The sequence below is a fragment of the Anguilla anguilla genome, chromosome 10 (assembly GCF_013347855.1).
Source record: "Anguilla anguilla isolate fAngAng1 chromosome 10, fAngAng1.pri, whole genome shotgun sequence".
NCBI classification, from domain to species: domain Eukaryota; kingdom Metazoa; phylum Chordata; class Actinopteri; order Anguilliformes; family Anguillidae; genus Anguilla; species Anguilla anguilla.
In genome coordinates, this window is record NC_049210.1 from 18,311,570 (window position 1) to 18,339,178 (window position 27,609).

Here is a 27,609-nt window from a genome sequence, read left to right on the forward strand (position 1 = left end):
AACAAACACCCCCAGTTCCTTGAATCTCAGGCCGTCCTCTTAGGCATCACAGGGAATGTTCGCACTGGTCTCCCCTCTGCTGTGAAATAAATTGTGACAGTAACTCAATATGAAGTGAAATAGGCGAGAAAGCCGGGGAGTTCACTTGCACTGACAGTGCGGTTTAATTCCTTCTCGCGCGAGCCTGACATTTCTGCTGCCACTAAATATTAAACATGTATACCCGCTTCATTTGCATGCGGTAATGAGGGGAAGGGAGGAGGGGGGGGAGGGGGGGGTGAAGCTGCCTCTGGTCAAGCCGTCGCTATTGCGCACAGCCGGTCATGTGACCTGGGCTCCGGCGGCGGAGATCTGTGAGATTCGTGCCCCCCCCCCCCCCCACCCCTTCACCCTCCACCCTCGCGGTTTTCGGGGGACCCCCCAGCCCCGCCCCAACCGGTGTTCCACGGAGTCCCGCAACCTCAATTTCCACTTTCAACCCCCCCCCCCACCCCTCCCAACACGCTTTCTCTCGCTCGCCCACGTAATAACGGCTGGCGAACGGGGACTGACTGCTCAGACCCTGCTGGACGGCAGCGCGCGCTGAAAAGCGCCGGCGTCAGGAGGGATCAGGGTTAAGTGCTTTGGCTCTAAATGTCAAAATGTCCCTCTATCTGGATAATGCAATATATATTCATGATAAGATAATCCTGGAAGAGCGGGCCGGGCGATATCGGCCCGGGATATTTCAATTGTTGACCTCGGCGCTGGAGTTACAATCAACACGCCATCTTTAGGCTGAAGGATATGCTCCATACATTATAATAACATTATTAGTGGGAACCGACCGAGGCCATTATCGCAGATGTATTAGAGGTGGTAGCAGACACATTAGTATGGTGATCAATGTGGAGATATTATTATGGTTCTTGACGATGGGGCTTGAGTCAGTTGATTTTCTCACCAGGAGGAGGAATGCCTTCATTTTGTTTGAAAGTACTTCAAATTGAAAAGGTGAATTACAGGCATAAATTTCGTATAAAATTTACCGCGGTTATAAAACAGACTAAGGTCTATTAAGAAGTAGAACAGACTGACCACTGTTCATACATTCAATAAAAAAGCGGCAAAGGTTTTATTCATGTTAAATGATGTATTATTTCACGGGTGTGTTTTATTTCAGAGATATTAGATAACACGGACACATTCAAACATATATATCTATGTGCATACATCTCTTTTTTAAGATATGAACTAAAATCCTTCCTTTCTGTTTTCTAAAAAGCTCTGCAGAAAAATAAATAAATAAATAAAAGTAAAAAAAAAAAAAAAACACTTCACTCTCTCCTCTCTCTGCCAGAATCCCTGGATAAGACTGGAATCAAAAATGTCTAAAGGAATACAGCTGTCAGAGACCTCTGTGAAGAAAGCCCACAAATTTATTTTCACTGGTGAAACGATTCTCCACTGATTCTTATTCTTTTTTTTTGTGGGGGGGGGGGGGGGGGGGGGGCTGGGAAGAGGCAGACTTTCAATAGCGCTGCTCTCTGCCCGCCCAGCAGTGAGAGCTGGGAGATTTCTAGTGCCTTTCACAGGGATTGTTTCCCTTTAATAATATGTATCAGGCCTGTCAGGGCCAATCAAACCCAGATCAAAAACAAAGTTGACTGTCAAAGAGAAACACGGAAAGATCAAAGAGCTCTAGTGATGGGGGTTGGGGGGGAGGGGTGGGGGAAGGGGAGGGGGGGGGTTGCTTGGGGGGGGGTTTGAATAGTGTATTGAGGGGGTGCCTCTTTTCCCCTGGTAATGTTCTGTTTAAGTACTGTTAAACAAGTACAGCGGGGCCTGTGAATCTGGTCCACTTACGGGCATCCGGTGGGACTGCGTGTCCTGAGGTCTACCCGTAGTAACTTGTCATGTCTGCGTCAGGAGCGCTTATCCATATTTGTCTGAGCGGCGGCGCTCCTCTCCGGTATCTAGTTACCTGTTTCGTGGCTTACAGACCGCTGCTTACGGCGGCGACGAACTCAAGGCAACAACAAGAGCCGCTGGCCCGAGGGGGACGGCGGGGGGGCGGGGGGGACGGGGGGGTGGCACGTCGGCGTGAAATCGCCCGTTACCGCATTCCCGCGGCGCAAATCACCTTCGATCCGATCGCTCGCCGCCGGTTTTTTGACGCGCCCCGCCCGACGCCCCCCCGCCCCCTCCCCGCGAAACAATGCGGCCCGAAAGCGATCGACGGCGAAGCTCGCGGCCGCCGTTCGGGTCCGCCACGCGGTAATTAAATCTCTGTCAGATCCGAGAGGCCCATTGTAAAACATACATTATTTATATCGACCGCACTCGGGGAGACGGATACAAATCTGCCAATCATGATAAATATTGTTATCATGCGTGAGCCTTATTTGAATCTGCCACGCCGGAACGTGCGACGGGTGGTAAAACAAAAAAGAGGGCGTCGCGTCGCCTCGCGCCGTCCAACGGATTCGGCCGACTCGTCTTCGTCCGGCATTCGCTATTTATTTTATTTATTTTATTCGCCGAAAAGCGTGCGCTTTCCCCCTCGTCGAGGACGGGCGAGCGCCGTTTTGCGGGGGATCGCGTAATTGAATTAAAAGGTGCGTCGTGCGGGCCCCGTGCGCGAGGCTACATTTCCTGACTTTTTTTTTTTTTTTTTTTTTAACCGCTAAAACTCATTAACCAATCTGAATTACTGATGTCCATTAGCCGCGCCGCTCCTCTCTGCTGGGCGTCTCTCGTGTCGCTGGAGCTTTAAATATTATTAACATTTTGGAACACAGGCCATTTCTTTGATGCATTAGGGCCCGGTTCCAAACAAATTGGGGAATATTTCACTTAACCGCGCAATCAATGTGTTAAAGCAGATATTTTCCGCGTCTAGACACAACAGACTGTCCCCGCACCATAATTGGGGTGACACGCAATTTATTTTCCTCCGGCGATCGGCACGTAAACAGGAAGCAGGTTTTGGCCCCGGCTCACCAGTACGCGGAAGAGATTCCTCACTCCGGCGTGGACCGGCTCCAGCGTATAGTAATTTCAATATTTAAACAGATAGATGATACATAATTATTACCAAGAATGATGGGCAGTTGCTGCACTGTACTTTTGAGGGTACTGGAAACGGAGCGGGGAGAAGCCCAGCGCGGATACCGTGATTTCATCGCTCCTGTTCTCGTTTTGTATGTGAGAGAGCAGACGGACTTCCTGGCGGTGCTAATACTTAATATCAGAGCTGCAACCTTAATCCAAATGCATTCAGATAAAAGCCTCTGTAGATTAAAGTGTCAACAACAGTAATAGGTTTCCTTGTTTCAGGAGCCCATACCAGAGAGGACAGATCCAAATACATTTCCCCTCTAGAATTTATTTATCAAATTGTGTTCATTATTATTAAGGAGTCAATGCAACACTATATAATTGCAGCGTTTTAAATTCCTATCCTGGACAAATAGGTTACAGCTTATAATATGTTGATCATATATTTGGCTCTCAAATCTAATTTGAAGTACTCAAGCATGCTTTGGTTGAGCAAACATTTCTGCTCAACTCACGATATAGTTTTGTTTACCTTGACCAAGAGTTTGGTTTGTTCCGCAATCACCAAAAGTGAATGCACCAAACCGCTTGTGAAGAAAGAAAAGAACACATTCTGCTTTATTTAGTCAAAACGGAGAACAAAAGTTGATTGAATCTGGGAAATTTTAGTCAATGACCTACGTATGTTTTTAACATTTTTTCTTCTGCCATTGTTCTCGTTTGCGGGTAAAGTCACGGATTTGATTTTTTTTAAACGTAAGATTACGAGCCAGGAAAACACTGCGCTCCAAACAAAGAGGGCACAAAGCCTGACTTCCATCCCGGCTCCTTGTTTGCCCATTTGTCTTTCCTTTTTCCACCGGAGTCGGGCAGTAGCTTCCTATTATTTTAATAAGCACTTGGTTTTAATACATTATTGATCTCAGGTTGAACTGAGGGGCACTGCATTAGGACCACGGTTCCAAAGCCCATCTCCGCATGACATTCATGTACTCGTGAAAAATTATACCAATTATGAAATCAACCAACAACTGCCTCAAAAGGCAATCAATTGTCACATTGGAAAGCACTTTGTTTCTCGACGCTATCGGCTTCGCGGTTACACAGAAGGTGTGGGTGGAGGGTGCTTAATGGCTTCCAAATGACCATTTTTCTTTGTTTTTATTTTACGTCCATTACCGTCCGCCGCGACCCCGCCATCGCCCAAGCCCGCTCCCACACAGCACACACAGAGAGAGAGGAGGTGATCCACAGCACCGGGCTACCGGCTCTGCTGTCCACCTCACAGCCCATATTTATGAAGCCAATTAGACCAAAACAAACCCAGCGAGCAGCTGCGCAGGCAGATCTGAGGAACCCGCCATGCCAGAACTTAGCCAAAATTAAAGCTGGGAAGAAGGGACGGAAGAGGGATGGAAGTCCTGCACTTCGGGGACATTGTTTTCCCCGTTTTCGCACGGATACACAAACACAAAACACATCGTGCTCCACAAGGATCTTTGTCAGCACCAAGGTCAGCTGTGGATGTGATAAAACTATGTTTTAAATTTTTTTTTAATTTTACAAGAGTCTGAAATTCTCTGCTTAAGAGGCTAACGTTGGTCTTATGGACTGTTTCTTTGTGAGATGTGTTTGCAATCGTACACCTTGATGACTGTCGCTCTCTCTCTCTCTCTCTGTCTCAAACCTGCTTTATTAGCATGGCAAACGTTATGAAGCGTAGCCAAAGCATTTTATAAAAAAGAAACTGTAAGACCACTGCCACCATAAATAAAGACTAATAATTAAATGAGACAAATAAATCTTAAAATAACCATATAATTGTCTCTCTCTTGCTCTCCATCTTTTTTTGCCGCAAATTCAAAACAAACCATCAAACGAACGCGCCAACCTCGTATGCCCCTCCACCCGCTCTCCCGTTCCTGTTCCCTTTCAGCATTCCACATGACACCACGTCACCGCGCCTTTACGGGGGAAATTAGGAGCGCGCAGGAGGAAGACGTCATGTGCGCTTTGTACCCTTCACCGCGCCGAGCTGCGGGAGAGGCTTGATGCGGCGCACTCAAACGACATCCCACCGTCGCCAATTTGAGAAGGGGGGGGAAGCTTATTTAAATATTAAACCAAATCGGGGATGAGCAGAAGGATAGAGAGAGCGAGAGAGAAAGAGAGAGAGAGAGAGCGGGGGGGGGGGGGGGGGGTGAGATTTTCCACCCGCTGAAAAGGTTTTACCTGTATTGAGTGTTACCAACAAGACTTAGCGCAGTGAAAGCTCCCAGCTTGACATGGTGACTGAGTGTAATTTGGCTTCCCACAAAGGGATTTGATTCATTCATTTCCATTTTTCCAAGTGCTTCTGAGGGGGATGGTGGGGTGGGGGTGGAGGGTGGAGTGATATAAGCCAGGGAGTCAGGGAGCTGTTTTTTTTTTTTTTTAAACCGTGGCGTTTCAGAGGCTCCCACCGAGCGCTCGCGGGGTCAAGCGCGAGCCACGTCTTGGTGGAGAACGAGAACGCTCCTGCTTCCATTCCGCGACACTCAATCATAGAGCCTCCTCATGCAGAAAGCACTGACTTAATGCCTGACACGGGGACGATGATACCCCCCTGCAGGGGGTACCTAACCCTGACCAGATCCTGGGATTGTTTGGATATGTCCCAGTGTGGTCTCTCGCAAACACGAAATTACGCCAGTGACACATTACACCCTTTCCCAATAAGTTCCCTCCTGAAGGCCTTTGCTTTTAACCAAAACTGTTGACTGCCATATACTGAATCCCAGTCTAATAGAACCTGTCTGTTTACTGAAAGTGTACAAATGTTAAAATGGCTATTGTTGTAGTCTTAAAGAATGAAGTGGCAGTTTGGCTTTAGAGAACTGTGCTGTCATTAGAACTTTGCAGGACCACAAGGAAATGCTCTGTGTTCATATGTTGAATCAACTCTGATGGACTACATTTTGTACTCCGTCAGAGTTGAATTAACACTGAGATTTGCTGTGTTTAATTGCTAGGCGTATTTTCACACGTACAGTTATGTTATGTGTACTGGTCTTAAGAAAAGTCCGTATTTACTGTTTTGGTAAATATCTCATTGTACAAATTGATAATTTTAAAAATATGTAAGCTATGTAAGCCAGACTAGACACAGTATTGATGAATAGATATTACAATAACAATAAATCATATTAAAATCATTGATGGTTAAAACACGGCTGATAAAGAATTCTCATTGAAATGTAATAATGCTATCTCTGTTCTTCAACAACGAATAACTCGTGCAAAAGTGATGAACACATTTCTATAATTCATTCGACCTACATCATAGAAAATTAAGGTAAATTACAAAGGATTGTCTCTTTTTTATTTTGTATCGAATTCACTTTAAAAAAAATGCTTCACTCTATTCTCAGATACACATAGCCCCCCCCCCCCCCCCCAACCTTAAATAAAAGGAAAAGGAGCAGGTATGGCGGCGGGGCGGGGAGGGGGGTTGGGACGGGTAACGCAGGGGAAGAGAAAGCGGCGGTCGGGATCTCGGGGAAGGGGAAGAAGCGGCGGCGGTGCGCGCGCGGGCAGAAGCGCGCGCGGAGCAAACGAAGTGGAGACGGTAATACAGTGTGTTACCGCGGAGACTGACAAGCCCCGTTCCTCTCCCGGAGCAGCCGAGCTGGCATTAAACAGACAAGACATCCGGCGCGGGCGGCTACGGGCGCGCGAATAATGAAGGAGCGGCCCGGCGGAGCGGCGCGCGCGGCCCCCCCGGCCCAGCCAACTGGAGAATTTAATTTCGTGCAGGTTCCTCCGCGGCCGAGCGTCGCCCGTCGCCCCCCACCCTCCCCCCCTCCCCTCCCGCTAGTCGCGGAGGCCGACGGCGGTCTGGTGAGCAAGGGACAGCCCAGAGCTCCCTGCTCAAAGCCCCCTCTGGTGCTGCTGTTGGTGAAGGGGGGGTTGTTGGATTTCTGGGGGGGGGGGGGGGGGGGTTGTTGGATTTCTGGGGTGCGGGGGGTGTTGAATTTCTGAGGAGGGGGGGTTGTTGGATTTCTGAGGAGGGGGGGTTGTTGGATTTCTGGGAAGGGGGGGTTGTTGGATTTCTGGGAAGGGGGGATGTTGGATTTCTGGGGAGGGGGGGGTGGATGTTGGATTTCTGGGGAGGGGGTGGTGGATGTTGGATTTCTTGGGGGGGGGGGGTTGTTGGATTTCTGGGGTGGGTGGGGGGGGGGGGGTGTTGGATTTCGGGGGTGGGGGGGGGGGGATGTTGGATTTCTGGGGGGGGGGGGGTTGTTGGATTTCTGGGGTGGGTGGGGGGGATGTTGGATTTCTGGGGGTGGTGGGGGGGGAGGGCGGAAGGGGGCTAAAGAGGGGAGGGCGGTTATGACAAGCACGGCCCAGAGAAGGAGTAAGACGGCAATCACTCGCGTTTCTCATTTTCCGGGGCATGGACTTATTATTAAATAAAAGACAGTGAAATGGGTCTCGCCTGACCCAAGGAGCAGCAGGGAGGGAATACTATTGTCTGAGGGTAATGCTTTTCCCCGTCTCCCTCTCTTTCTTTCTTTCTCTCTCTCTCACTCTCTCTCTCCCTCCTTTTTTCCTATAGAGATACATCGGTTATATATACAACTTCCCGCATTACTGAGATGCAAAGCAACAACAAAAAGAAAAGAACACAAGCTAAAAAACAAAAATGCTTTACAGTCGCTACTGTGTGAAAGTCTGGAAAGTGTAACATGAAAGTAGAGTCAGGTTTCCATTGGACAAAGGCTAGAAAAGTAACTGCAGTGTGATTTATGTAGCTGCTCCAGGACGTACAATTCCCAGTTGGCAATGTTTCTTTATGTTATTTGTCATCAGGACTTTTTTCTTGTTAGTTCATCGTGAGGGCAATTAAATGAAAAATTGAGCAAGGAATGATGTCCCGTACAGGCCAGATCATAAGAAAAAGATTCAAATTTCATGCACAAATATGTAAAATAAAATTTTGCGGATCATAATTTATGAAATGATATTAAGGAATATGTTCTTGTGTCGTGGAACAGAACTTGGGTTCAAAGTCCAACAGAAGAATAGGAGCGTCTGAAAATAGACTTGTGCCTTAAAACTGTCAACAAACACATGCACAGCTACAATATGTCTCAAGAACTCTACATCACACACCACCGCCCTTACATAATACAACCAAATCACAGAGCACGCGGACCCTAGGAATCTGCAGAGAGTCTGCAGATTTCACTGTGACACGCTGCAGCAGCTTCACAGAGGGAAACGGGAGACGTTTGCAACCCATCGACCCGATTGCATAACATCTCCAGACGAGAGCGGGCTTCCATAATGCAGCCAGGTTCCTGACACAAGGGCACAAAGGTCACAAGGTCACACTGTCTGACGGACAGGCCCCCCCCCCCCCCATAACCGACGTTCCTGGTCATGTGACGCCAGGCCACTTCCAGCGGAGGAGTCAGATGAATGTCGAGGACTTTCCCGGCTGGCGCCGGAGGCCCCTCGCGCCGCTCCCCGGAGTTTCCCCGTCCGCCGGCGAGGAACGTGCCCGGGTTCCGCCCAAGCGCACATTCGCAGATGCGCTGATGCGGTGGGAGGGTGAGGGGGAGGGGGAGGGGGTTCTACCTGTGAGCGGACGGCAGTTTCCCCACACGCTGTTGGCCCCCGCCCATTGCACACGTGTACGGTCGAAGCACTCCCTCCCCAGTCTTCTGGAGATTAGCAAACCCAAAGAAAATAGCGCCGCCTGGTCATAATTGGCTAGCATTGCGCTAGCTGGGCTTGCTTCTCATTGCAGGTTAGATTCCGAGATGGGGCACAGTGGTTGATTCAGTAAAAAAAAAAAAAAAAACTGCTGTGATTATATTCATTCATTGGCCAAACGCTCTTGTCCAAAGCGACTTACAAGGCCATTATAATAAATAATGCCTAGTGCAAATAACAAGGGAGAGTACAAGAGCCAGAGTGGAGCATAAAGTAGCACTGTAGATATTAATTGCAAAGCTGATAGAACTCGGCCACTGCAACACTTCACATAACACTCTTTGAAATAAATTACATTACAATATTACAACAAAACATATCGCTGCAATTGTAGCTTTAATGGCACGGCGTGAATTCCAAGGCTGCAATGAGTAGTGAAGTTCAAAGGGTTTGGAAATGGTAGCTCATCCATGTGTAGGTTTTAATCTGTTACAGGCTGAGGAAGTGTCCACGGTTAAGGGCTTCTGCCATGCATCTAAAATGATGCAATCTTAAACAAACAAGTGAAATTAAATATTAGCGAAAGAACGCTTCTGAAACGAACGTTCTGGGCGCTCGGACGTCGGGGGATGCGAATGGAAGTTCCGCGCTTGCTGCGGTCTCGCTGCCGGGCTGAGAAGACGATTACCGAGCGCTCATTGATCTATCCTTATCTGATTGGACGGGTTGGGGGGGTGGGGGGGGGGGGGGGGGGGGGGGGGGGGTGGGGGCCGATGAAGGGCTTTTTATCTGATTAATGATGAGTGAGAAGATAGAGACGGCGAGGTTAGGGGGCCAGAATACGATCGCGGCCGAAGCAGGGAGACTTGGGATAGCGCGCTCAAACGATCCCTGACGGCACGCGCCGGGGACTCTTCTAAAAGCGCTCGGGAGAGATGCATTCTGGGATATCCATGGTCTTTTTTTTGGGGGGGGGGGGGGGCAGGGGAAGCATGTGGGCGGAAGGTGTCCTGACTGTGCCCACATTAAACAGCCCCGGGGGTACAGAGTTAGCAGGCTCTACTGCGCTTCCTGTTTCCGCAAACCTGCTAAGGTTCAGCGTCTTTAAGTGGAAGTAATTGCTGGGGTGCATGCTCCATTAAAAAGCAACTACTTAATACAATAATCATTCAATTAAAAAGCCCTTGTAGCAGCTGCCACTGCAGATTTGGATCAACTGAATATTTTATTTGGAGCAGGAAGTGAAAAACACATCGGCAAGCGTCACCGGGAGGGGAGAAAATATATCTGAGTGAGACGCAGAGATAGTATCCAATCTTCAACTTCAAAAGAGTATTCTTTGGCTTTGATAAAAAAAATGAGGGAGCTGTGTGTTAATCACTAAGGTGACTGAAAGACAGTTTGTGCCGAAGGGTATCTCAAATCTAAATGATAAGGAAGCATTTTGTTTTGAATGCAACTGTGTAAAATGTCTTTAGATGTGCCCATTATGCTGCCTCTAAAGAAGTTTAGCGAAGATAAATAATTTCAGGCCATTTGAGTCAAGGAAGCATGCATAACAGTCCGTATGCTGACTAACAGTTTTGGGTTTAGATTTTGATTAGATATTCTGCAAACTGTGCAAAAGTGCTTTGCTCTGGTCTGGGTGAATTTATGAAATAACTGCTCTAATTTAAGAGCACTCATGCACCCATTCAACATGCCCAATGACATTTGATTTGTCCAGCTATCAGTTCAGACAGCAACGTTAAACCCAGAGTTATACTGGAACTACCCAAAATGCAACTTATGATTATGAAACAGCAGTAATGAAAGACATAATGAATTAATGTTTGTTTTTTTTCCGGCACCTGATTGGCTCATAGCTTAAGTCCCCTTTGAAAACTATTGGTCCATTTTTCACTTAGCAGATGGATAGCTGTTCCATACTAAGCGTGGGATAAGCAGTGCTCAACTGTTAAAGCCATTTAGGGTCTATTGCTTCACTCGTTAAGCCTTGACGTTTAAATGCACCTTTCACACAGTAAGATGAATGCACCATCACTGGGGACAAGAGTAAAAATGTAAAAGAAAAGAGGGAAAGGGTTCTGTCATAAAAACAGACAGCAAAGCATTAGCCGTTTAGCACCGCAGCAGACAGCGGCCGAGATGGGAATACGACGGTATCGTTACCGCCGCGCCCAGCAGAGGGAAAGTTCCGGTCGAGCGTTTCGCCGTTTTTGTACGCTGAGGAAACGCCGGAGTTTCACTGAGTGGCAGCATCATACCGCGCAACAGAAAAAAACCTGCTCTTTATTAAGAGTCATTAGAAGAAACGTGGCTTTCAAATTGTTCAACTGCAACGACAAAATACAAGCGATGAAATTTACCCTAAATATAAGGACGATTAAGCTAACCGGAGGCCAGAAAGCAAACTAGGGTCAAGGATCAAATTCAGACTCCTGAATTGCGTTCCAGGATCCAGCGCTTAGAGATTAATGGTTGGATGAATTCCTCTGAATACTCACAGCGTAGCCTGAAATAGCCGGGAACAGTGCACTTGAACAGAACAGTAAGCGCAGACGCAGAGTGATGCTGGTCATGTGTCCCCTTTGACCTTTCTCCCTCAGCTACACACTCCCCCCGCCGCCCCCTCCTTGCTGCTGCCAGATGTGTCCACCCCTGCCCACGCACACCCCAGCAGACATGTCTGCCCAGCAGAATCTCTACCGAAGTAAAATGTCCTCTTCGACACTGTAGCCGTCACACGTACATTTCATGACTTTTCAAAAAATATTATTGTTCCACAACATTTTGCAGCACACCGAACGGCATTTGTTAAATGAAATGAAATGCACGTCTAAATACATTATGATTTATGTTTTAAAAAGCTAACTAAATTGTCTGCGAGAGCGAAACCCATTTTCGGTGCTTAGGCCCTCATCTTGGACTCCTAGGAAGACAGGAGAAAGGATCCTTACAGAGTGCGAAGGGCAGAAAAGTTCACTGAAACTGCTGAAACCACAATGCATTCGCCAAGGTTACTACTGACGGCATATTAATCACTATCCCACTAAATTAAAAAGCATAATCCCCATTAAAGAGGTTCCCGTTTACTGTACACTTAAGCAGTTCCTTGAAAAAGCTTGTCGTGAGCGTAATGATAAAATGATATTACATATCTTTACATTTTTACAAAGATGACACAGAGTGTCTCTCCAGAGCCCTCTATAACGTGGAGTGCACGGTCTCCCCCAATTATTTCAAAATGACCACAAACACTGCCCTTTCATAAAAGATTTATATTGACGTGTAGACCATTCTGTAACATGTAACACTTAAACACCATGCTAATGTTTCCAAAATGGTTATTTTTGGAACTAGAAATTTTTTTATTTTTAAACATTATTTCATGGATTTTTTTTCCCATTTCATTTTGGACTTTTTTCCTGACAATATCATTGATAAACAGCAGACTGACAACCACAATGCAACCACTGAACACAACAACAAAAGCACTTTCAATCAATTTTTTCCATTTTTTCCATTGTTGTATCGTTATGGTGTACTGGTGTTGTGTATTTCAGTAGTTTGAGCTGGTACTCGGATATGAGGAGATGTCCATATATTATTTTTTCCTCCTTCAATACACCACTGAACCCTCCACCCCCACCCCCCCACCCCCCCCAACCCCCCCACCCCCAACACACGCGCACACACACACACACACACTCGCACACACACACACACACACACACACACACTGTGTGTCTCTCTCTCTCACTGGGAGCCCTTTGAGCCGAGGAGCGAATTACTCCTATTCTTTGTTTTATTATGTTCAGCAAATTAATAAATGGGAATAGCTTTGGAAAAAAATAGATATGAAAATGTGTACTTTGCATTTATTAAAAAGCGCATTCTCTAAAGGTTACAAGCCGCTATTGTAGCAGTACAATCCGTGAAATGTAATTAAAGACAGTGTTAGAGAGAGCCGGAGATAAAGCTGCCGGTGCCATTACCGGCTCCCTCTTGTAATATTTTGTGTTCCCCCCTGAAACTTATTCTCTCTGAACTAATTTTGCATGACATATTGCATTTCTGCATCAGCTATCATGAGGCTACCTGTGAATTAAACAGGGGTTGATATACGGCAAATTTGCAGATTACATTTCGGACATGCAGATATCTCACACTCGCGGTGATTTATTAATTCCAGCAAAACAAAACTCACAACATCACTTACAATTGCATTTTCCCCTGCTCCACGAGGGCCTGCGCGGATGGAAGAATTACATAAATGCATATAAAAATGAAATGTTAGGATGATGGATAGACAGACAGTTATATGGAATAAAGCACTGTGCTGTGAAGACCGGGAATGCAAACCATGAATAACCATGAATAGCCAGAAATTTAACATAATGTAGTACGGTTATCAATGTTTGATTTAAGCCAGAAAATGAAATGGTGGCTATTTTCCCATTATGAATAAATAAGGGGAATGCCATCAAAAAACACCTTTGATTCGTTTTTTTGTTTTCTTTATTTTGGCTTGGAATATATCTGTACCAAAATGTTCTGTTTGGGTCTTCCGTCTAAAAATCCAAGTGCTTTGTTAATATCAGAACTGTATAAAAGGTTTTTACTGAAATGGACACTAAATTGAAGTCATTAGCTATTGACTTCATCAAGGCAGATTTATACTTTAAAACAGCCAGCACAATCTTTTTTCTTGGGGTGGGGGAATTCTACAAATTAGAAAAAGTTGATTCTTCCATTACAACATAACATAATAATAATTATAATGTATATTAAACTGGTTGTATGACATGATAAGAGATTGATTGCAGTTTTACTACTAAACAGTGATTTTATGCTCATTCCTGCAGCTGTGCATGTTTCAATAAGATACCAGAGCAAAGTTACCTTCCAAAAAACTACAAATCCTATGAATTGTGCCATATTCACCAACAAAAACAAGAGCAACCTTAAATGTAGATTAAATACACACAAAGTGCATAAGATTTTCAAAAAATTAGGTTGGAAACAAAATGTAAACACACAACAAGCTTGTCTAAGGAATGACGAAAACGTAAAACGCATTAAATAAGCTTGAATTTGGAGGAACGCTGATTCAGTCTTAGTCCTGAGTCCAAATCAGTGCATTCTGGGCAAATGTCACCATGTTTTATTTCATATAAATAGACACACATTGAACATGTTTACTAGGCAGGTGTAGTAAATAAATTCGGTAAATATACTTGTAATCAGGTTGTAGGTCCAAATCCGATGTGGGGCAATGTGTATCCTTTTACATGATGCATATTCTAAAGTGCTCCAGTACAGAAAATATCCATCTGTGTAAACAGATTACACTGCATGTTACATAGAAGCTATGTACAGTAGCTGGAAAGTAGCCATTCCGGATTATAGTGCCTGCTAAGCCAATAAGCCAATATTTAACTTTGAATAAAGTTGGAGGTCTGTTTTGTAACCATTATAGTGCTCTGTCTTCACCTGAGAACAGTTGTGTGTACTTGCGTGCGATTTCTTTTTTTCCACTTCAGAACATACTATCAACTGAAAGTTAAAATACAAAGAGAATGGATTCGCAAACATTTACTTGTGAACAGCGTTAGCTAGTTAGACTTTGCAGGTACTGTGGAAGCAGACAGCCTTGTCAAATCTCTGCCAACCTCTCAAGTCTCGACTATTTCATCTTCTGAGTTTTCCGAGACAGCAACATATCACCCTCAGCATCATACAACAGTGAATTGAGGCACAGCGTTGCGCTATAGCCAAAGGAACCTTTCCAACTCACTTTTGTAAAATGGTGGACATAATTCATGTCACATTTCAGCCACTTCCACTCTTGTGCGGCACGACCCATCATGAGAAAGTATCTCCTGAGAAGGTCATAGCCAATCACACGGTGTGACCTTCTCACAATGCCTATAAGTGGTTTTACAGTCCTCCACAGGCTGGGTGGCTTTCATTTCCCCATTACCAAGCATAAGCTACTGAGGGGTTCAGGTTTTATTACTATTTACACGTCAGAAATACAAGTCACAAAGTAACTACTGTACAGTATATTCACACGTTTTTATACGTTTGATGTGTGCTCATGAATACCCTCATTCATATGTGACCTCATTCAAGTTGTGTAATACATCTTGCTGTTTAATCAACTAAAAAATGTTGCATACAAGTTAATAGCAAATTAAATGATAATACAGACAATAACTTCCGAGCTCCGTCCCTCAAAATTTGTGGGAAGGATATACCTCAGAGAAATTAGATTATAATATGCTTAAGAAGTGTTCAGATCATATGCCTATAAGTACAGAACATTCAATTGATAATTTAACAAAAATTGCACACTGGATGATGTACCTCAGGAAAAAGATATTAATCACTCACGACTAGCAACCAAAAAATGATACATTTCACCAAGTATGCTGATTTACTGTACCACAAAAACTCTGTTATTAAAACATGGTGGTTTATTTATGGGATTATATTATTTGACACAATGAGAGGTATGTGGGAAAAGATACATTAGATACTGAATTAACAGCTTGTCTTGTCCGTGTTAGAAGGCTCGGTTGAGAGGAGGCAGACTTTATCTGGCTGAGGAACATTGGATCTTGTAGAACCATATTTACAGTATTACCTTTGTATTTGACAAAGCATGTCTCATGTGAATCCTCCAAATAGGCCAGTCATTGGCTCTCCGGTTTTACCTCTGGCAAACAAATTAATAAAAGAGGAAGAACAGGGAAAACAGAGAAAAATGTAAAGGTCAAGAACTGTTAGCTCGATTTAGCAATAAGCATTGCTAGCCATATGCGGAGTTCAAGGAAAGTCTCCATGGAAACTATATTTCTGGTTTTAATGATTGTGCATGGATGACCAGATCCAGAATTATTGCCATTTTATATCTTGTTAAAGATGTACAAAAATCTGTATTATTATTATTATTATTATTATTATTATGTGCGCAAATAATTTTCAGATATTGTACTTTATGTTTACTTTATGATTCAACCAAAACACATTTATGAAATGATATTTATTTTTAAAAACAGGTTTCACAATTGTTGGCAACCCTGTGATTGAAACTTGCATTTAAAAATGATCCCCTTGCAATCGTACTTGAGTGTTCACTTATAATGTCAGAAGTTTGGAGAACACATCTGTAGGTATTTTGAACCATTCCTCCATGCAGAAGATGTCAAGATCTTTGCTATCCTTAGGTTTGCAGTTATGGACTGCCCTCTTCAGTTCAGACCATAGGTTTTCAATATGTTTTAAGTCCAGAGACTGAAATGACCATTGTAAAACATGCACCATTTCTCTGTTGATACTAAGGTATGTTTGGGGGACATTGTTTTGTTGGAAGGCCAAGTCTCCACCTATGGCCAAGTCTCAGGCTTGTGGTAGAGGCAGCCAGGTTTCAGGTTGAAATCTTCTGGTGTTAGTGGAAGTAACCACAGGACCACTGGCAATGATCCAGCACTATATTTGATGGTAAGAATGAGGTGCTTTTCCTCGTATGGATCCCTCTTTTGAGGCCAAACATGACGATGCTGTACATTGGCCAAAAAGTTCAATTTTGGCCTCATTTGACCATTGCCCCAGGTTCCAGTCAGAGTTCAAATGATGTTTGGCATCCTTGGGTTCTTCGTACCCATCTGGGGATCTGGGGTGCTTTGGATTATGAGCAGTTATTTTGTTTTTCCACACTTTCATCATTCCATTACATTGGTACGGGTTAACACTCATCTCTTCTGTACAGTATACGTTTAATGCAAAATTATTTCAAAAAGTTATTAAAATGTGTATTTGACAATGTTATGTAAAATATATAAAGATTGGATATATATAAAGTATAATAAGAACGGAATTTACATTCATTCTTTGTACGTTCTAAGTGTACTTCACCAATTTGGAAAGGCACACAGCTTACTTGGTCTTCACCAAAACAATGTTCCCAGCATTGCAGCACACAACTAATGCTCGTCAAACTAACCAGAACAGATGCAATTTTTTGTCCTAATGCAACTGCCTGTTAAACCAGGTATTGAGACTATTTAACGTGCATTCGGGGGATCCAGACCATAAACATGCATGCCTGGAAATACATATAAATGTTGTGGGTTTGGGGTTAGGAGGGGGGTGGCGGTTCAACTGCAAAGCAGATACTGCTAAAATATTGCTAAAATAAGACCAGTAACATGCTGTTTAAGGAACATGCAATGGATCAGTGGCCAATTCAATGATCACGCCATCACTCCCCATAAGACAGGAGGTTCTCCTCTGTTGGAATGGGACTTCAGAATGGACAGACACGCGCCTCATTGGGAAAGAGACAAGTCACCTGGACAGAGCAAGGGGCACAAGCATGGACGTGCCAAAAAAAGCACCAAATACAAGACTCTCCAACTTCTGGCCCGGCAGTTGTTTTACCAGTTTAATCCCCCCCCACCTCCCCACCCCTCCCGTTCCTTGATGAACCCCAACATCCTTTAATGACTCTCCAGCATAAGAAAACGGTGATAATAAAAGCCAGCTGGGCTAAAAGTTGAGCGAAAGAGGAGATGATTAAAGAACCTTATTAAAAGCGGCCCTGTAGGACGGAGCACGTGACGGGGGCCACATTACGAGGCCTGATCCTTTCAAATGACACCACGGTTTCCCGAACACGCCGAAAAAACCTGATTAGGGTGACAATCACTGAGTGATACTGCAAACCTGTTAATAACATGAAAATTAGAAGGGGCTCATGCAAAGAAAGGAGATTAATTTAGCTGGAGTCCATCTCGCGCAAATTGCGAAGTTGTGAATATGTTCTCAGATAATGAGCCTTCCTACTTGTCAGCTCACTTGTCATTCTCTGTAATTAATGTTAAGGAAGACTCCTTCCTGATGGTCGGTATTACTCATGTACCAAGAAAATTTCTTCGGAGAAATAATTTACATTTATTATCATCAGTCTGTTTGTGTGGTTTATTTCGTGGCGGAGTAATTTATTGCAGCGCCATTTCGCTCGCCTTGATTAGTCACTCGTCAGACTGAGATGTAATTTTTTTCTTCAGATGTCTGGGGCAGGAAAATTGAAAGTGTTGCGGCATCACACCGGCTCTTGCTGCCTCTCTCTCTTTGTCTCTAGCCATCTCTGGAAGGTGCTGCTGACGGACATTGTTAAACTTCACAGTCGCAGTCAAGGGGGGAGGAAAAAACACACACACACACACACACACACACACACACGCACACGCGTGCATTCAAACGCACACACCCAGCTACAATGCGCAAACACACTTACGCAGGAACATATTTGTTTTCACGATCATATAAACATACAAACAAGGGCACGCACATACACACAGATGCATTAAGCGTACGCATATGCAAACATGCTATTTATGGTACACAAACACAGAATCACACACTTACACACACGCACACATATCAATATATGAACATACACCCACACAAACATATGCTGACATAAGTACACACACACGCACATGCACACACCCACACACGCACGCACGCACACACACACACACACACACACACACTATATCCACTCACACTCAACTGCTTGCACACCATATTCTCTGAACAGATCTGTTATTGTTCATTCTCCATTGTTCTGTTCCGAGTTCACAGTCTCATTCCCTGTAGTACACCCCATAATGTGTCTGATAAACAGTAGAGTCCAGCCCCCAGTCCTAATGAAACATTGCTTTTTGAACGGTAATGATTCCCCTCTTGGTCATCAGTGTAATGTCTAATATTTCTCCTCACAATGGTGATCATGACTGACTCCGGATCAGACAATTACTACAAACAGTAAAAATCTAACAATAAGCAGTTAGCCACATTAGAAAGGGTGAATGGCACACATGACCTGGTCACTTTTGGACAAGTGCTGGTTCTGCAGCACAGCCCATATTCTGGCTAAAGTCATAGCAGGTTTTTATATATAATATTAAGCACTGCTTTCCTCATATTTCTTCATATTAATTTTTTGTAAGACCTATTTGAATTAAATGAACCTTTAAGGGATTTAGCATGAGTAGCAAGATCTTGGAATGTGTTTTTATTTCACAGCCTGAATTTCCAGGACATTTTACATTACGCTTCATGAACCCAGCTGAACCAAAAGCCAAGCAGCGCTCGGTCCAGAGGTGGCTACCAAAGAAAATACTCATGGGTTGTAAAGACCATTTCCCTGAACGACTGTGAGTGCATGGCTCATATGTGATACTGTACGGGTGAGCAGCGGTATGGTTTTTTTCTATGTTTCCAGGCAATGTGTAAGGAATCACATGCCTAATGAACACGTTCATGGTTTCTTTGTCAGATTTCTTTCTTTTTTTTTTTTTTCTGAGCACCAATATTAACTTAGCTGGTCATTTGTAAGTGGAGAAAAAATGAAGTTTGTATTCTCCTGTGTTTTTTAGACAGAGGTGTAAAAATGAAATGGGGTCTCACGCCCCAGCACGCCCATAACTCACATAATATCCATCAGAGACGTATATTTAAATCAAGCTTGCTTTGCTTTGCTGTGCTTTGTGTTGGGAAATTTATTAGCCTACTACTTAAATGTATTATTCATCGGAGCATGTAAATAATGCATGCTGGGTTCCGTAGTAAATTAACCCTTTACCTTACCGGGGACTACAGGAGTCATTGTTTTGAATGGCAATTATGTCATTTAATTAATGCCGTAATTAATACCGTAATTAGCTTAAATACTCTGCAACCGGGTGCCACCACCAAGCTGTCTTAATTAAAGAGATTGAAGCTTTTTATGTCTTTTTTTTTTTTTTTTTTGTTCGGCCTGTTTGCTTTGCTGAGTAGAGTGGAGCAACTCTTGGAATCGAAGCAATGTTTTTCTTTATAAAAAATTAAGCAACTTGCACCCACCATAAGCGGATCACACAGTATAGAACATATGGCATATACCTGGCTTTACTAGTGTAATTCAGCATTGTACAAAGAGAACGAAGACACAGAGGCAAGTTATTTTCATTATTTACATTACTGCAAATAAATAATATAGCAATGATTGGGATTTCATATATATATATATATGTGTATATGTTATTAAAGGTTACTGAAAAGATTATATATATATATATATATATATATATGGAAAAGCAAATCCGATATTACTACTTACAAAATAAGTGCAATTGAATCTGAGACAGATAGTATACTGTGCTATTTTATTACTTGGGGGCTGCAGTGAAGCGGGGAGACAGCTAATCCCGGAGTGGAGAGTTTTTATCCTTGCCCTACCTGACAGTGATAGAAAGTGTTTTCCCCAAACTAGAAAAATAGAGAGAAGATGAAATAGCACAGTGGTCAGTGAATTCAGCGGGACTTTCCGGGCACCCCCTCAGCCCCCCCCAGGCTTGCCTCATGTTTGTATTCATTGTGTGTATTCATCTCCATGTGCCACGTATGTGGAGCATGCACCTTAGCCATGCGACTGAAAGCAAGCCTTCTTTTTAAAACTAAAAGCAAAAGCCGTATTCCTCATAACCCGATTCGCTTACGCTCTCGTGTTCGATGTGAAATGAAGTGACCGCTTCTTACATAAAATCGTAATAAAACGTACTTCAGTCCTACGTCTTCTGAATACTGTTCTTCTGCTATTCACAAGGCAGCACAGACATTCCCACCGGACGGCTTTCATTTGCCTTTTTTTTTTTTTTTTGCGAAATGAAAGCATACTCGAACAACCACATGCCGGAACTCTTTTGAGCCCCAGACACAAAAAAAATAAACAAACAGATAAATGAATAAAATTTAAGCTGAAGGCCTTGTAAATAACCATCTGAAGGATTCCCAAACAAAGTAACGTGGCTCTGTTTTCAAAAGCAGCCGAGGCCACAACGGAAACGCGGGCTGATTGAATGCGGTCTGACAACCTTCGGCAAGGTCTCCGGGCGCCTACCTGTGAGCGTGGAGGACCCCGCAGGAACGGCTGACCTTGGGAAGGAACGCAGGCCGAGACGCCTCGTCAGAAGTCCAGGCCTCACCGTGGTCTTGAGGTTCAAAGGACGCACCCTCCTGCCTGTCCCCTGCGCACACACACACACACAATATTTTTTTTGGGGGGGCTGTATTTGCAAAGACAGTTCCTGAACACAGATATTAACCTTGAGCCAGGGGGAGGATGGCTATAATCCTGGGACTCAGAACAGGTACTGCGAGGTCTGTCGTGTGCGTTATTCTACGGATCTCAGATTGGGAAGGATGTCTGAAATTCACATGAATAACAATCTCATTCAGAGAGTTTTTGCCAGATCCTGCTCTCACGTACTCCTTTCTGCCGGCCTGTGTTGAATCGCTGCGATTCTGCCTGCACTTAAAATTCACACAAGGCTGTAGCTCTGTGTTAAGCTGAGACTGGTGAGGAGGTCTACGTCCTGGGCTCCTGAGATGCACCGCATTGGACCCCACTTATCGGTTGGAACTTCTAGAGCAAAGTATTAGCATACCTCTTTCAAATGTTTCCTGTCTAGTAACTGGCTCACTATGCGGGGTGTGTTTTTTATTAATACACTGTACACATCTGGGTCTACTCTAAGCTCCACTGGAAGTGTGTTCATGCTCCATGTCCGTTCCCCGTATTCTTGGGTCATGACCCCACGCTTTTGGCTGGCTATTGCACATGCAAAATTTGTTGCAGTGCTACGTTTCATTATTGTCAAATTATTCCACAAACGCTTGGAGAGAAACGCACCGCTGGTCGCATGGCTGAGATACTGCAGAATCGTTAATGGGTAAAATAATGCTTTGCGTATTACGCAAATCGTTGCGCCCGTAACATACGTTTCACGTTACTATTGTGCTTCCATGCCGCTAAGACAAATAAACAAAAAAAATATATACATATTCTCGCTGTTGTAAAGCATGAAAAGATTTTCAAGAAAAAGCCAACGGGATTGTATTGTTTAGTCCCACCGCTATCTGCAGCACTGACACAACACTTAGCTCTACGCGAGTGGGTTAACACCGCTTCCTATTTGCTTCTCAGTGATTTTATCAATGTCGTTAGAACATTCATTGAACTAAGTGTGAAATCCATCAAGGACTGACAGCTAGCTGTAGACTAATGGCTGTTAGGCGATAATAATTTTTAATATGATTTTTATTTCACTTAATTTCATCTCTTCTTGACAGAGGTCCCATGTCACCAGCGAGCTTTCCAGAGCCGGGAATTTGTTTATGTAGGAGCCCATTACAGTTACTGCCTTTTTCACAACCAAACTGTTGTTGGAGGGAGAAAAAACAAAGGAGACAAATACTTTAAGCAGTTTCCAGGAGCTCACCTGCCATTTTCTTATTGTAACACCAAATATAATGTGCAGAAAATCACGATCAATAAATACGAAAGCAATTTAAAAAAAAATAAATAAATAAAATAAAACAAAAAATAAAATAAAATTACAATGATACATTTGAACGTGATCTTTTTGGTCTCAAATGTTTCATTGTAATTTTATTTTATTTCCTAAATTTTATTAGCAATTTTACTTTATGTAGTGTTCTACATAAAATTTTCACTGAGCGCTTCACAGAACAGGCACATATAACCCTATCAGAGGCTTGCCACAATGGCTCATCCTCGCTCTGATGGCTGAAAAAACTGTGGCACGACTCCGATAGCTGTTTGCAGGATGAAGCCACCAGGATTATATGTGACTTCAGAGATACGGAGTCACGGACTAACGGGTCAGCTAAACAGGGCTACGGAAGCAGAAGCAGCGTGTGCAAATAAGCTTTATCAGTATCGAGCTCTCTATCATCACTGATCCAAACATGAGCGTTAAACCCAAAGGAGCCACACTTTCTATTGATAAAATAAAAAAAACTTAAAATAAAAAAATACCATAAATTCTGAAACATTTGCACATCTTCAGGATATTGCTTATGAATGCAACATAGGTAAATGAGTTAAATATAAAGGCCAGAAAAAAATAAAACTAAAATACACAAAAAAAAAGGCCATAGATTGTTGGTCAGCAGGTAGCTGAGCTAAAATCAACACTAATGGTTTGCACAGGTACAGTATAATAGTAATAATGATGCAATGTACAGCTATGCTGCTGATGTGCATTGCAGGTGTAATGATGCTGTTGTGCTGTAAAGTTATTAGACTAATAATATAGCATGCAGGTTTAAGGACGCTTCAGTGTAGTGCAAGCACAGTAATTATGTAGTCAAATACAAGTGCACAAGTAATGCATGACATAGGTGTAGGTATACTGTAGTCCTATACCAGTATAATGATAATGTATAGTACTGGTGTAATGATGCTATGGGGCAGTACAATTAAACAATTCTGCTATCCCTCGACTGCTGCTATTGCTACTGATGATACTTCCATGATTGCTACTACCACGAATAACACTATTACCATGTACAGAATACCTTCAATTCTGCAACCTGAGTAGTAGTTACTGTAAATAATAGACTATTACAGTATATACTATGAATCTATAACTAACTATCAAGCGGCAAGCAAACAGACTTTCTTCAGGAGCTCTATATCTAGTTTATTTGTGGTATTTTGTGTGGCCTACATTTGAGGGTCAATAACAAACAGATAGATTTCATCAGACAAATATTGCGTGCTGTGTGGTAAAGTCTGCCCCTGTGGGCTCTGCTTTCTGTGGTACTGCAGGGCGTGTTTCTCGGCCTGGACCTGAGGTATGATGTGCTTGGTCCAGACCCCAGGCCTGAGTGCGTTTTCTCTGCCGTGACCCCCGACCTCAACGCACACAGCTTTTATCAGACCCCCACCACTCCCCGCTGGCTTTGGGCTCGCTCATGCAGCTCAGGGACTGGGAATGGAGAGGGGGGGGGGGGACACTGCCAGAAGTCTTCTGCTCGACAAAGGTCAGTTGTTCCTGGCAGGTGAAATCTGATGTCCCCGTAGCCACCCATCCCCCAATACCCCCCTCAATACCCCCCCAACCCCCAACCCCCAACCCCTTACGTGACTTTGAGGACCTGAGGCAGGCGAGAAGATACTCCTGGTTTGTAGGGAGGGGGGTCTACTGGGCCCTATGTAGGCCAGGCTGTAGACCCGAGCGTTGGTCTGGGGAAACAGCTGCTTTACGAGAGGGTCCACAGTTCCCACGCCCACATCTATTCACCGTCTCACACTTTGTCAGGGTCTAGCCGCAAGCCTCACCTGTCACCGTGGACCCCCCATTCCCCCCAAAAACTCATTACGGTGTAAACATCATTATTTCTTCATTTATATCCATGTTGAATTACTGTACTAGACTTCTGTTTTTTTTTAAATATATGATCCATGCATACATCAGGATATTTATTTGCGCAAATTCAGATGAAGGTCCTTACTCAGGGCTATGATGGCAGTTTGGTCTTCCATACATAAACTCTGTTCACAGAAACTGTAATATTTTGTATGTCTGCATATATGTCTGAATATATTCTGCCTCTTTAAAGAGAAATAATAATCCTTATATATAATTCATCTGACTTCATTTAACAATTTAAAAAGGCCTGTAATTTCAAGTGAGCAACACTGATATATTCATAATTATTGCAATAACCATATTCAAAAAAACAATCTGTGCTATATGAACATGTTTAGTGTTTACCAATGTAGCTCAGATTTCTCTGCCAGTGAGATGCAATGACCATTTTTTGTACTAATATTTGTATTACCACTTTTGAGTATGCAAACTATTTTAAGATATTATGCATTAGCGTGATTCAGAAGTGCTCTACGTACACGCTTGTCTTTTGCTACTGAGCAAACACAAACCCAGTTTCTACACTTGCCTTCACAAGTCTCCCGACTGTCGCACCTCATATCTGCCGAAACGATCGCTTGAAATTCAACGAGACGAATGAGATGGAAATTAATTTCTCGCAAAGGGATTATCGCCTTTCTTCCCCGCGACTCTTATCTCTCCTTTCCTGTTTACTTAATAAAAAAAGAAGAGAGATCATTTTACCATTAATTGTAAATCCAGGACCCTTCCAAACGCCCCCCCCCCCCCCCCCCACCCAACCCCACCCCCCACCCCAATGAACCATAAAATGAACCATCATCCAACCCCGTCCCCCCAATATTTCTTAACCGCAGGTTTCAATAATCTTGACCCCTGATATATTAATGGGCAGGTTAATGGCCTTCAGAATCCCTTTAATTTATGCCAGGAGGAATCCGGGAGAAGTAATGGATTTCTGCTTTTCAAAACGTCCGCGGCAGGCATTTCCATTGAGTTCATACGAGAAATCAAATTATCTTATTACCTTTGAGCTTTGAGTCTTTTGTGGTCGTATTTTGCATTGTTCTTTACCTTTTTTTGGTTTGTCAGGACAGTTTTGACATTCGTGCCATTGCGGTTTGAAAGTATATGTTGTGACAAACGATAAGAATCGCTTTCTAAATATGTCAATGAAAGGATGGGTTTGAATAGCCAATCAGGATCATAGAGTAATGGACCAGGCAGAGACTGAAGGAGAGAGGAACAGAAGGGACATCAGTCCCATCGTCCTCAGGTACTGCAATCGAGTTTGCTGGCACAAAATGGCACTGTGTGAAAAACCTAATTCATTTATGCATTTTGGTGCTAGTCCAGCTATTTGCAACTCAAAATTAAACAATCTGACAGAAGAAGTCACAAATCAAATGTCACTAATCCGTTACCTTCACCCATAAATTATACACATTCAATATTTATGGAAGACTGCCCGCAGTCTGCTGCAAACTTATTCACACGTACTCAAATCAAATGGAATGGTTAAGAAGCAGCGATTTGCCATACTCAACAAAAATGATATTTTTTAGTCTTCTGATGTTCAGATGTTTACCACTCCCTCGTCCTTCTTTCTCTTTGAAACTTCCTGTGTTTCTCTCACCATCTTTCTCGCCTTGATTTCTTTGCAGTTTTAAAAGAATACTTTGGCAGCTCTAAGGAATGTTTCTTTATTACTTTTGAAATCCGGTGATGATTTAATCCTTCGATCTTCTCTGCTGTGGGTGACGTTCTTCCTAACCTGACATTCAGACATGTCTTCAAAAAAAGAGGCACACGTGGATCAATCTGAACACAACTGACCTGGAGAGCTGAGGATGTACAGTATTCTTTCTCTCTGCTTGAATACCCCTCAAAACTCTCCTGGTCTTGGCCAGATTCTCTCTCACTCTCTCTCACTCTCTCTCTCTATTTGGACTCTGAGACATTTTAAAAACAGACCTGTCAGCTTCACGCAATAGTTGTTTCTACGTTACACTTTTGAAAGCCGTGGAATCTTGATTTAGACCATCAATCCATATCTAGTGTGGTGTGGACAGCCGCACCTGCCCTTAATTAACTACAAGACTTCTTCATTTCTTCATATTTTGACATGTCTTCTTCAAAAAGCTGAACACAAGTGCATCAACCACAACTAACCTAGAGAGTTCAGGATAGATATTATACTCTCTCTCTCTCTTTCTTTATTTCTCACTGTATCTTCTAAAAGGTCTCTTCAGTGAAGGTCCCATAAACCAGAAGTGCTCTGAAATCTCAGAGGTGTTATTCAAAGATAATAAAGTTAGAGGCTAGCCCGCAACCAGGAAGTGCAGTCTGTCCACATGAACAGGATGTGACGGTTTATGACAAAGTGGCTACGCTCAGAGAGGACAACAATAATATGCAATAATCCAATCCAATTTAGCGCTTTCCTCTGTGTTTTTTTTTTCTTTTAGCAGGTAGCGCGGAAAACACGGCAGGGTGACAGTGTAATGAGAAATATGATAATTCTGTGGCACATTAATTTCATGTCCTGTGGGTTTTGCAAGATCACTTATTATTCGCAACAAATTAAATCACCGTTTTATCCAGTATCGCCTTGTGTATCAAAAGATCCCCCTATACAGCGAGCTCAAATGAATAACATTCGCGCCCTTTTACTAACATTAAGTATATAATAAGATATTCGTTTCCGTACAGCTGTAAACACCGTAGCACGCGGCGTAATGTGCGCGGGGAGAGAAAGCGCACTGTCATTTCGATCGATGTTTGCTGACAGCTTAACAAAAACCCCAGCTCGACTGCCCACAGTGTTGATGAAGAAAGTCCTCCAGTAGGGGGAAAAAAAAAACAAAAAAAAAAACAACAACACAAAAAATCCCAGGTTCAGTACCACAGGTTCTCCCACACGCCTCGACACAGTTTAAAGGGGCCACGGTGGGGCGGGGGGCACCCGTCTAACGGCGCGCACCCCAGGGTCGCTCATCGCAGCCATAAGTGATCTTGAGGCCCCCTGTCAAATATCAGTGTAACACTGGCAGTTATTTGAGGTTTGTTTGTAATCTTTTCAGGCGCTTTGTCAGGGAGGCCCTGCGATATTAGTGCGACTGCACAAAAAGCCCCCGAGTGGTGTCACGCACAATTAATGTCCCCAGGTAGCAACTCCATTAGTCTTATGAGCTGGAGTCGCAGTGGGGAATGCTAATGGTAGAAGTGCCGCGGGCCATTAGGAGAGAGAGAGCGACAAAGCCCCCATTTTACCCTTATACTTGACCAGAGTGTTCCCCTCACTTGCTTTCAGCCTGCACCTACACCCCAGTCGCGCACGCACACACACACCTAAACACACACACACATGCGCGTACGTACACACACACACACACACACACACATACAGGGCAGCAGCAATCTGCTGAAACTCAGCGGGGAGTGGAGGCCTCACAACCTCAAGTACACGCGCCAGCACGCATGCTCGCAAACACTCGTGCGCACACATGCTGCTTTGTGCAAACATACATGTACACAGAGGTATGCGTGTGGAAGAGTACGACCCGAAAAATGCGTGAGCAGGCAGGTATACGTA

At 43.7% G+C, this 27,609-nt stretch overlaps 1 long non-coding RNA gene across 3 annotated transcripts in view; it reads right to left on the reverse strand.

Annotated features, from left to right (window-relative positions):
• The window catches only part of LOC118237454, a 107,911-nt gene that overhangs the window by 6,616 nt on the left and 73,686 nt on the right, over positions 1-27,609 (reverse strand). For 2 of the 3 annotated variants that reach the window (XR_004767173.1, XR_004767170.1), the window contains exon 4: positions 20,696-20,822. The exons of the other annotated variant lie outside the window; for it this stretch is intronic. This is a non-coding gene — a long non-coding RNA (uncharacterized LOC118237454). The remainder of the gene's footprint in view (positions 1-20,695; positions 20,823-27,609) is intronic. 3 annotated transcript variants of the gene reach the window in all.